The following is an 11,004-nucleotide window of genomic DNA, read 5'->3' as shown; positions in this document are numbered from 1 at the left end:
TGCCCAAGAGATTGAAATGCTCTCTTGAATTCTTTTTTTTTCTAATCCTGGCACAACATCGTTTCTTCATCTTAATAAGACCCAAATGGATAATTTGCAGGTCGTACTGAAGGCTAAAAAGGGCCCTTACGGATTTATCCGCGGTTGCTGAGATGTGAATGTAGTTGTGAGAAAAGCAAGAAACCATTTTTCCTATGGGCCTCGGAAAATTCGGTCAGGGGTAAGAAAGCTGGGATTTAGTGATTTGACTGAGCGTTCTTCTTCCTTTAAGAAGCAAGTGATAATTCATCCGCAGACACACCTTTCTTTGCTCTGTTGTCAATAGAAAAGTTGTTTTGCTAATGGTTATCTGTCTGCAAGTCCTTGACCTGCTTGTAAACACATTTCTGCAGGAAAACCCTGGGCCGTGGCCTCAGGACTTTGCGTCAACAACAAGAGATAAAGTGACCACAACTTAACCTGAGGTGGCCTGGAGTGCCCTCTGCTGCCCCTTGACCAAGAGCTTCCCTAATCTCTCTGCTGAAGGAACAGATGTTTGGAGGGCCGGCCATTTACACACCATGACCTGCCCTGCTCCAGGGTTCTCGCCCCTACTCTGTTTGTAATAATTGTACATATCCCTGCCAGGGAGCCATTTTAAACCATCTTTCCATTAACTGGGACAGTGGGGAGTTCTACTGGCTGATGAAAGTTGGTCCGATCTGCATCTTTACAATTCTGATTGACCTGGCACAAAAGGGAAAAAAAGAAAAGAGGGTCAAATCCATTGATTGGCGTCTTACCTGTCATATGTGGCCACCTTCATCCCGCAATATTTTGACTGAAATGCAACACTTTTTAAAGACACCAAGCAGTAAAATCATTGTGTGTGTGTGTGATGAGTTAGGTTTATAGCCCTGGGCAAAATCATTTTCTACCTCAGTTTCTATTTCCGTGTGCCCTCCCCCTGCTGTGAACCTCACTCCCTCCCTCCAGAAACTCTCCCCACCTTCTCCTTCCACCCTTTTCCTGTTTTGTTTTCTCTTCTTTTGAAACACCCCTCCCTACCTTTTTAGAGTTAACTTGTCACAACAAAGCATGGCTCCCATGTTTCTGAAAGGTCAGGTTTCCAGGGGAAATCTGTGTTAGTCTCATCTACCAGCTGAGTCTGTTCCGCGCCTCCTCAGGCCAACCGTTTTCTCCCTTTATGAAGGTTTCTGAGGATGGGCCCTTCTTTCTCCAGTCCCCTTTTCAATGGTGACTTTCCTAACTTCTCTCATCCTTGACTCAGTATTCTTTCTTACCTCAGATGTGGCTCAGATTTGGCCTGTTGAAAATTAAACGTACACTGTTAACCGGTACCTATTCCTGGACACGTTTCCGGGTAGCGGAAATAAAATGGCGCCCAGCTTCTGTCCTCCAGAAGCGTTGCAGTTTTCATGGATCTAAAGCGACGATCTAACTAGTAAAAGGAAGCCCGATAAACCATTTGCATATCAAAGTAGTGTAAAAATATGTGTTCCGCGTGATGCGGAGTTGTTTTTTTTAAAGTAAATCGATAAACTCATTTGTTCGTTATAGCACTTCACGGGTTATCTGCTGGGGTTTATGTTTATGTTTCATGTCTCAAGCACATTCTCAAAGTTACACATGAGCAAAATATTTTGGTGTATTTTCAGTGGCTGAGGTCACGGTTCAGTTCGCTTCATATGGGCTATAGCTTTTATTATTTGTATGCCCCGGAGATGATTTAGTCTTTACTTGGGTAGACATAAATTAAGAGGGAAGGTCAAAAGTGCTGTTTTGCATTTGTTCGTATGAGTGATTAGAATACTGATTCTTTCTTTTTCTTTTTTCTTTTTTTTTTTTAAGGGGGGAGGGACAGAGAGAGAGAGAGGGAGAGAGAGAATCTGAAGCAGGCTCCACGCTTAACACAGAGCCCCATGGGAGGGGGGGTTTGATCTCACGACTGGGAGATGGTGACCAGAGGCAAAATCAAGAGTTGGATGCTCACTCGAAGGAACCATCCAAGGTGCCCTTAGAATACTGCTTCTTTATCAGTTTTTTCGTATTTATGTCATAAGCCTTTGATACGACGATCTACTTCTCTCCTTTGTAAGGGGGATATGATTGGTAAAGACTTTTGATAAAACATAACCAAAATCTGTGCAGAAGACTGTACCAACTAAAGTTGCGCAGCTCAGCGATTTATCGCAAAATGAACATCCATGTAATTCTCACCCATGTCAAGAAATAGAGCATGATCAGTGTCCCCGATTTTGCCCCTCCCCCCCCACCGATTACCACCTCCTATGGCTCTTTCTGAAGGTAATCATTACCTTGGAATTTACATAATCACCTTCTTGTTTCTTTCTACCGCCTGTGCATGCGTCCTAAACGCTGCAGTTGAATTTTTTTCCCGTCTTCTGGGAATGGAATCCAGCAGCATTTACTCTTTTGTGTCTGGTTTCTTTTGACCAACATTATCTTTGTGGGACTTTTTCTGTGTGTCTGTGCTACAGTTTATTCATTTTTATTGCTAACTAATATTCCATTGTATGAATACACCATGATGCATTTACTACTAATACGTATTTAAGCAGCTTCCACGTGTTCTGTATGCATCCATTGGTACGGCTATGCAGTTTTTCACTTTCACTTGATTAATGTTGTGAAGACAGCGATTACTTCAAACATGAAACCTACCTTGAAAACTTGAATTCACCGAAATTGGTTATTGGAGATGACCATGTTTATATTTGGCCGTATTCAGTTTTCTAAGAGTTTAGCTTTTAAGTACTGTAATTTGCCTTTCTTGTAATCAGATTTTGGTGCATGTTAGAGCCATGCTTTCCTCTGTAAAAAGAGACAGATGATAAGTTTCTCTTTTCCTCCTCTGTGAAAGAGTGTGAGATGGGCATAATTTCTTCCCCAAAAGTTTGATGGAATTCCACGATGAAGCCATTTGAAACTTAGTCTGCCTTTCTTTTTCCTTTTCATTTCCTTCCTTCTTCCCTTCCTTCCTTCCTTCCTTCCTTCCTTCCTTCTGTCCTTCCTTGTTCCCTCCCTCCCTTCCTTTCTTCTTCCTTCCTTCCTTCCTTCCATCCTTCCTTCCATCCTTCCTTCCTTCCATCCCTCCTTCCCTCTGTCCCTCCGTTCTTCCCTCCCTCCTTCCCTCCCTCCCCCCTTTCTTCTTCCTTCCTTCCTTCCGTCCTTCCTTCTTCCCTCCCTCCCTTTCTTCTTTCTTTCTTTCTTTCTTTCTTTCTTTCTTTCTTTCTACCTGCTCTTCCTTCCTCTTCTATGTCTTCATCTTCTCATCTTTGTCTCCTCCTTCTCATTTTCTTCTTTAGTTTAAGATCCCTTCAAAAATTCTCACATCCTTTTTTTAAATTGTAGAATGAAGTAAATACAGCTGCTGCTTTAAAACCTGTTTCTGATGATTCCAAATTCTGGAACCCCTAATAACCTATGTCTACTGTGTTTGTTCCACATAGTTTTGAATTCCTCGTGGGCCTGGTCATGTTTCTGTCTGATATTACATTCGAAAATTATCTGTTGAAATAATTTAACGCTTGCATGATTTTATCTTCTTCCAAAACAGCATATGTTTTCCTTTGACAGGTCCTGGGGCCTTCTTGCACTCTGGTATAATCTTAACGATATTCCTAGAATTAAGATCATTTAAAGAGTCTTCAAGTAGACAGATTTTTAGATTTCATTTGGCTGTTCTGGTTGTCCTTAGTGGGAAGTTTTTACCAAGTTCACTAGTGCACTTGAACCAGAAGCCTGGACAATAATATTTATCCCCCATTAATACCTAATAAATAAGAGATAGCTCTACTGCCTTCAGTCCTTCCCTTTCAAAAGAGAAAACTTATCATCATTACTCCAGTTGGAAATTTATACTAACTTAAACCTTCTGTATTGTGACAGACATTAATGAACTGCTTTAACCATTCTCATATCTCTCCCTGTCCAGTCAAACACGAATTATTTCCAACTTTGCGGCTACCAGTTAAAAGAGTCTTGTCCTTCCTCATGGATCTGAACCATCCTTTGGGGAAGTCAGTGATTTAAAAAATAAAAAAATAAAAATTAAGTTTTCCTCATTTGCACATTGGGTGCATTTGGGATTATTCCTTTTATTTGGAAGATACAAACTTAATTAATTGTCGGGAAAATGTTTATGTTCAAGAGAGATATGATTTTTTTTTAAATCTTCTTTGAGAAATGGCTTCCCAATATTCTAAAAAATGTCATCCAACGTTTCTCATGGTTTGGCTCCGCTTGATTTATTATAGACTGATGGCGGAACTAGGAGTGAGCCCATCTCAGAGAAATCTATTTAATTCCAAAACAAATCTGAAATATTGTATACGACCTGTATATTGTACACTGAAATAGTATATACTGAATAAATGTATACTGAGACCATAAAAGTCCTTTCATTTTTTTATTTTGGGAATAGTTTGGTTATAAGGAAGAGAAACCGTTCAAACTAACACATACAAAGGGAAAAAGATAATTTATTAAGAGAGCTCACAGAATCAAAGGCTAGATATGAAACCATATTTCATTTCCATCTTGGCACGAGGACTGGGAAGTTGGGAACCAACACAAACCGAGTGGTTCTGTGGGACCCGTGAGATGTTACCATTGTTTCTTTCACAACTGCTCCAATTTCCACTTTCTCTTTTATAGAATAACTTCCTCAGTTTAGGCAAACAAAGGGGGGGGGGGGTCAGGACCATTGCATGTCTGTATTAATCACTTCCCAGCTCATTCAGTTAATAGAGGTTTACTAGCATTTCTCTGCCCTGTTTCTATATTTCTAAGAGAACAATCTCATGAGGTCAGATCGGGTCAGCTGGGCATCCATAGCTCAGTGATCTATGGCCAGACTACCAAGAAAATCTACCTAGGGACCTGAATGTTGGTATAAAGAGAAGCTCCGAGAATAAGATGTGAGACCTGAAATTGTACATTAGTTTTCTGTGTCACTATTATTAACTCTACAAAAAGTAAAAATAAATAAATAGAAATAAACTTTTCCCCAAATTTATTCCTAAGACTATGTTTGTATCCTTTTATTCTCAGGTTCTTTATTCTTGTTGTCGTTGGTTCATACGTGAGTACCCTTCTCTTCTCTAAATAATCCCTCCTCTCCTGGGCCCTTTGCTCCAAGCTACCAACGTCCCCAGTCTTTTTAGTGGACTTCATTTAAGCTACATTTCAAGGCCGCTCCAACTATATCTCGTTCTATCTTTATAGATACCCTTAGAAAACAATATTTTTCCCCACTTAACTCTTTCTCCTGGTTAATTCCTCCATGCACCAAGGACAGTGGATGATGGATTCTGTAGTTTAATGAATGGGCCACATCAGGGAACAGATTAAAAGATTGGACACTGCACAACAACTTGACCATTTTGATGATTCCATTTGAAACCAGGAGTTGTCTTTTTCACTATTCTGCATCAATCAGTTTAAACAAAATTCTACGAAGGAGATTGCAACCAGCCAAGGCACAACTATGGTAAGACATGGTGGCCGTAGAAGAGATTTTTAGGTTTTCGTGGTGGTGGTGGTGGTGGTTAGGGGATGTGGTCACTCTGGTGACCTATGCTTCACGGAGGCCCACCTGGAAGGGAAAAAGAACATAGCCATCAATTTATCAGCTTAAAATATGGCTTCTCCGGAACCTCTCCCAGGATTATTCCTTTGCCTAGAACGTAGCAAAAATGGCAGCATGGTGAGTTAACACTTTCATTACATCTTGGCAGTTCCCTCACAGTGTCCAATATTGACCACCTTCCCATATATGTCACAGAGGTGCAGTTAGGGTCTCAAGTGCAATTTATTCCTAAATTAGGAATAGGTATTCTTAAGTGGGTATTCATAACTCAGGCACTGCCCCATATACGTGGAATATAGGGATATTTAAAGCGTCTGCTTTGTATGTATTAAAGCAATCTGTGCTTTTATTTTGGCTTACAAATCAATACATAATTTAATTTAATTTACATTTAGGCAGCAAATGAATGGCTTAAGAAATATTATATTCAATTATAATATGCATACATTAGGAAATCTTATTAGAATCTTCCATTTCTTTTTTTGTTGCTTGTCTTTCTTGATAAAATAAGATTTTATATAGTGTTGGTTGCTGGTTTGCACTATTTTTTGGTATCCTCCCTGATCAAACATCCCTAAAATATGTATTAATATTTTCTTTAATTGATTTTTGAACCTATCTTTTATTTCCGCATCTGTAACTTGGAGACTGTATATGTATACGCAGCTTCTTTAAATGCTGAATTACTGGGTCCTTTGAAAGAAGTTATAGAGCGAAAAAACTAAAACTTGCCGTCTTGGTTAAGCTTGTCGTTCCTGAGCTGAATTCCGGAACTACCCTGGCTTGTCTCACTCTGTCCTTCTTTATGCTGGAAATTCCTCTGGACTTCCAAATGGTTTTCTTTTCTCCAGTTTTCCGAGTTTGAACACTTTGATTTGGGAAGCTTCTGGAACAATTGAACGCATAATACCGAAGGAAGCAAGGTTTTCTGTTTTGGTTTGCTTTTGCTTTCTAATGTACGTGAGACCCTTCAGCCCACTTGAAATCTCTGAAGAGTGAGCCAATATTGCCTGCCACGTTCATCTTGAAACGCTTCTATTCTTGAAATTACCTTTTCATTGGTTTCCTTGACATTTCGTTCTTGAATCAGCTCCCAACAGCCTAAATTCTCAACATTTTAAGGTCTTATTTATCAGGTCTTCCTTCTTTGCCAACCTTCTAAATTTAATGGGCCGTGCATCTTGCTATTTTATTCATCACGTTTACTTTTTTTTTTTTTTAATCTGGACATTTACGATATTACTCTGTCTCCTTGTTTGCCATTTGTCTCCATTTCCACCCTCATTTACAATGACTATCTTCTTAGAGATAGTTTCATGCCTTAAAACCCTCCCCAAATGCCATCTGTTTTCCCATAATTTGCAAAAGAAATTCCAAGAATTTCGTATGAGAATCAAGCATTTTCTGGCCCAATTTACCTATTTTATGTTCTAATGTTCTCTAAACTTCCCACACCCCAGGCATCCACGAAAACCATTCATGTGCTTTCAAATTTCCTGTTGTGGTGGGCAACTGGTCCATTCCTGGAATTCAGTGTCTTAATCTGACTATTAGAATCATATCCATGCACTTTAACTGTTTTCTGTATTATGTGTATTTTACCACAATCATAGAAGAATTTTCATTTGGAGGGTCTCAGATCAAATGCAACCATCTGATGGAAGCCTTCCCAGTCCCCACTACTTCTGGGCCCTCTGTGTTTGCATAGCATACTACATGTGTCTTTAAGTTACCGGTATTATGTTCTGTCTTACATTATGTTTGTTTATACAGCTATCTCCTTCATGGAAATACACGCTGCTTGTGTGTTTCTTGATCCCTCCCAGCTCCTAGCGAAAAAAATGCCTTGATTACATGAAGCCTAGAGTGCACGATGTGAAGGGGCAGAACTACTCTAAGGTGCAATGAATGGAAACTATGTTGGAAGGGAGACGAGAGAGAAGACAGTCAAGTAAGTATGTTGGTGGGGAAGAATCTGGAAAGGCTAATCTCTAATCTCTCATTCCCCAACAATTAGTACCATCCATTATGACTTACTAAACTAGGAAGTGTATTATTAAAAGTAAGAGATCTTGAATTTGGATCCACCCCTATGAAATCAAAACCAGAATGGAATTCTTGCAAGGAATAGTTAATTTCATGAAACTGGACACATAGTGCAGACGTTAAGAAAATCTAAGCAACTCTGGCCAAATTCTTCCAGAGTGAATTGCCCAAAATTATGTGGACAGGTACAGAGACTACAATTAACAAGGCGGGGGGTGGGGGGCGGGTGGTAAATGGACCTGGAATACTTATTTGGCACTTTTAGGAAGGGATGGCTTTTATTTGTGTGCCGTTGACCAAAGAATTTTTCTTCTCTCTTTGGAAAGGGCATTGAACTGAAATACAAAATGTAGGTTGGGACGTGAAGAAGGGAAGGAATACCTTATTGATCATCCAGATAAACCAAATTCACCCTGGGGTGTCAGTCTTATCCTGAACCTAAAAGACCCTCACTCATATAATATCTACACAGTGTAAGCAGTTTATAAATATTTCCAAATGCTTCTTCTCAGAATATCCTATCGGAAGCCTTAGCTCACCATCCCAACACCGGTATATAATTCTTCACAAGATGACTCTCTCCTCTCTCCTTAAATCTTCTCTTTAATAATCTCTTCCGCTCATATCAAAAATAGGGAGTCGGCGTATGCTGTGCTTTGTGGCCGTAAGTGCAATATCCGACAAAATAAAGCTTACCGTAGCTTTCTAGCGAAGGCAATTAAGAGAGAAAGCCATGTTTTTCCCCCTCTGTAAACCATAACCAAATGTTGCCTCCAGAGGAAGACATGGAAAATCATTTTGTGAGACTTGTCCCTCACCATCCAACATTAATAACGCTCAATGACAACAGTTACTTGTAATGTCACAACTGGTGGCCCTTTCTAAACAGTGGAGTTATTGATATATGCACATGGCATTTACTAAAAATCCTAATTTCAAAATGTCATCTCTGAAAGACCTCTTCATGTTCTTGCTAGAGATTATCAACTGTGAGAACCCATTGCTACCTTCTTCAGGGTGAGTTTTTCTTGTTTTCTTGAAATGTCTCAAATTTTTAAAGGTCTCTGACAAGAGCTAAGACCTTTCAGACCCTGGCTTACTTACATCAAATTACATTGGGCTACCAGAGGCATACATAGGAGGACCTCGAGGTGAAATGGTTACTTTTATGTGTCCATTTGGCTGAGCCATGGACGTTGCATCAGACGTTATTTTGAGTGTTTTCATGAGAACGTTTTTTAGTGAAACTGACCTTTACACAACAGACCAAGTAAAGCAGATCATCTTCTTTAATGTGAATGGGCCTTATCCAAACAGTGGAAGGCCTGAAAATACAAATCAGACCCTTCTGTGGGTAAGAGGGCACTCCTCTGGCCTGACGGCCTTCAAGCTGAGACACGGTGTTTTTCCTGCCCTCAGACTGGAAATAGAAACCTGGGCTCTTTTTTAGGTCGCTAGCTTGCTGGCCTTTGGACTGGCTACGCCACTCGCTCTCCTGGGTCTGGGGCTTGCCAGGGGTGCATCTTGAACTTCTCAGCTTCCGTAACCACATGAGCCAATTGGTCAAAGTCAATCTCTGTCTCTCTTTCTCTCTCTCTCATCTCCCCCACCCCTAGAGCAGTACAACTGGAAACACGAAGCCATTTTAAACAGTAGATCTCCATAACCAGTGCATCCATAGTTCTCTAAAACACATCGGAAAGCACACACACACACACACACACACAGATTTCATGCTGATATCCAAATCAGGCTCTCAATACGTATGTTCAACTGTTGCTTTCATTTTGCAAGAAAAAAAACATTCCTAGGGACAGAATTAAACCTAGGAATATACTCTTCAGATGAAAAAGCGTGATTACATTTACTGATTCAATAGTGTCCTCTTTAAAAAAAAAAAAAAATGACAAAACGTTCACATGTATGTGTGTTTATACACCTTACTGTTTAAGCTACAAATAAGCCACGGGCGTTTAAGTGCAGTTGTGTTTGTGAGTTAAAGCGAGAAGAGCAAACATATCATTAGCTCTCCAACCATGTGATTATATGGTCTTAGCATGACTCATGGTGAAACATGACAGCTCGTATGAACACTAGATATTCACAGAGAGTAATGTGTAAAAGATACTTTTCTGTAATTGGTCCCAGGGCAAAGGGCTGATAGCTTGTATAAAAGCCTCTAGATATGCATTTGGTCTGGCTTCTAATTAGTGAAGCAAAAAAGAGCTGAACTTTGGAAATTGTGATGAGTCCGTGATCTTTTTTTTTCCTTTAAGGAAATAATCACTTTGCCCTTGAACTCCAAAAGGCCTTGAAATCAACTGATTCTCCTCTTAAGCTCCTTAACAAGCATGGGGATTAGAGGCAAGCAGTGTAGAATGGTTCATATTAGATATAAATGATAATGGACAATAGAAATTCACCTATGAATAAAGTATAGGCACTCTGAGCAAGTTCCTTTCACTGAGTTTATTATTTTTTTTACAAGATATTGTGATTCCCCTGTTGCAAAAAACCATGTGTGATGCAGATTGATGATAAGACCCCTGGAGAGACTGAAGTCAAATGCAGAGTTCTACTTAAGAGCAGTTCTTTGTAAAATGTTGTCAGCGGTGAGAGCGTTATGTTAATTAAATCAAATGTATCATGAAAACCGAAATATAATAAAAATCACTGCTTATATATTTATTTATTTTTTATTAAAATGAATCAGTGAAACCCCATAACTTCTTTATTGCTGTAAAGAAATAAAATTGCGAACAAAAAAAAAAAAAAAGAAATCACCCCAGCCTTCTCATTTCTAGTCCCGAATCCTGTGCATGTCTTAAAACGCAGTTCTTAACTATACCAGGAAGTAAATAGATACTACATCCAAGAGGTCTCTCTGGGCCATATCCATTTTGGGCAAGATTCTGCTGATCTGTGTGTGTAGTTCTTTTCCTGACTGCTGATCCCATTCTCACCCCTTGAATGAAGAGTTTGACTTAGTGTCGTTCACCTTGAAGGGAGACAACGTTCTGCACACAGTCTGAAGATGCGGCATGAATTACCTCTCCCTCTGCCACCCACCCCCAAGAAGAGAATAAAGTGTAATGGAGCAAGGAAGAGGGTGGGAGAGGGAAGGACAGAGATGTGAAATACAGCAGGTTTGGGAAAAGGATATAGCCTTTGTGATTAATATTAAAGTTCTGGGCTCACAGACATCAAATTTTATTCTCTCTTCCTGAGATTTGGATGAACCTTACCATACCTGGCTTGGAACAAGAGTGCCAGATTAAGTGATGCTAAATATCAGGGATGAAAATGTCTTTACATTTTCTGCTTCTTCTAAAACCCTAAAGGTT

General features: G+C 39.7%; 1 long non-coding RNA gene across 2 annotated transcripts; it reads left to right on the top strand.

The window, feature by feature from the left end:
- The first annotated feature begins 5,074 nt into the window (after positions 1-5,074).
- Positions 5,075-10,311, top strand: LOC122239189. 2 transcript variants are annotated; one of them, XR_006218143.1, is made up of 4 exons: positions 5,075-5,107; positions 5,324-5,515; positions 7,388-7,565; positions 10,149-10,311. It is a non-coding gene; the product is annotated as an uncharacterized LOC122239189 (long non-coding RNA). The 2 variants fall into 2 exon arrangements; XR_006218142.1 differs by having other exon boundaries at positions 5,319-5,515.
- Positions 10,312-11,004: the final 693 nt, after the last annotated feature.

The sequence above is a fragment of the Panthera tigris genome, chromosome B3 (genome assembly GCF_018350195.1).
Source record: "Panthera tigris isolate Pti1 chromosome B3, P.tigris_Pti1_mat1.1, whole genome shotgun sequence".
NCBI lineage: Eukaryota > Metazoa > Chordata > Mammalia > Carnivora > Felidae > Panthera > Panthera tigris.
The sequence above is the reverse complement of the archived record's forward strand: the minus strand, read 5'-3'. Positions and strand labels throughout refer to the sequence as shown.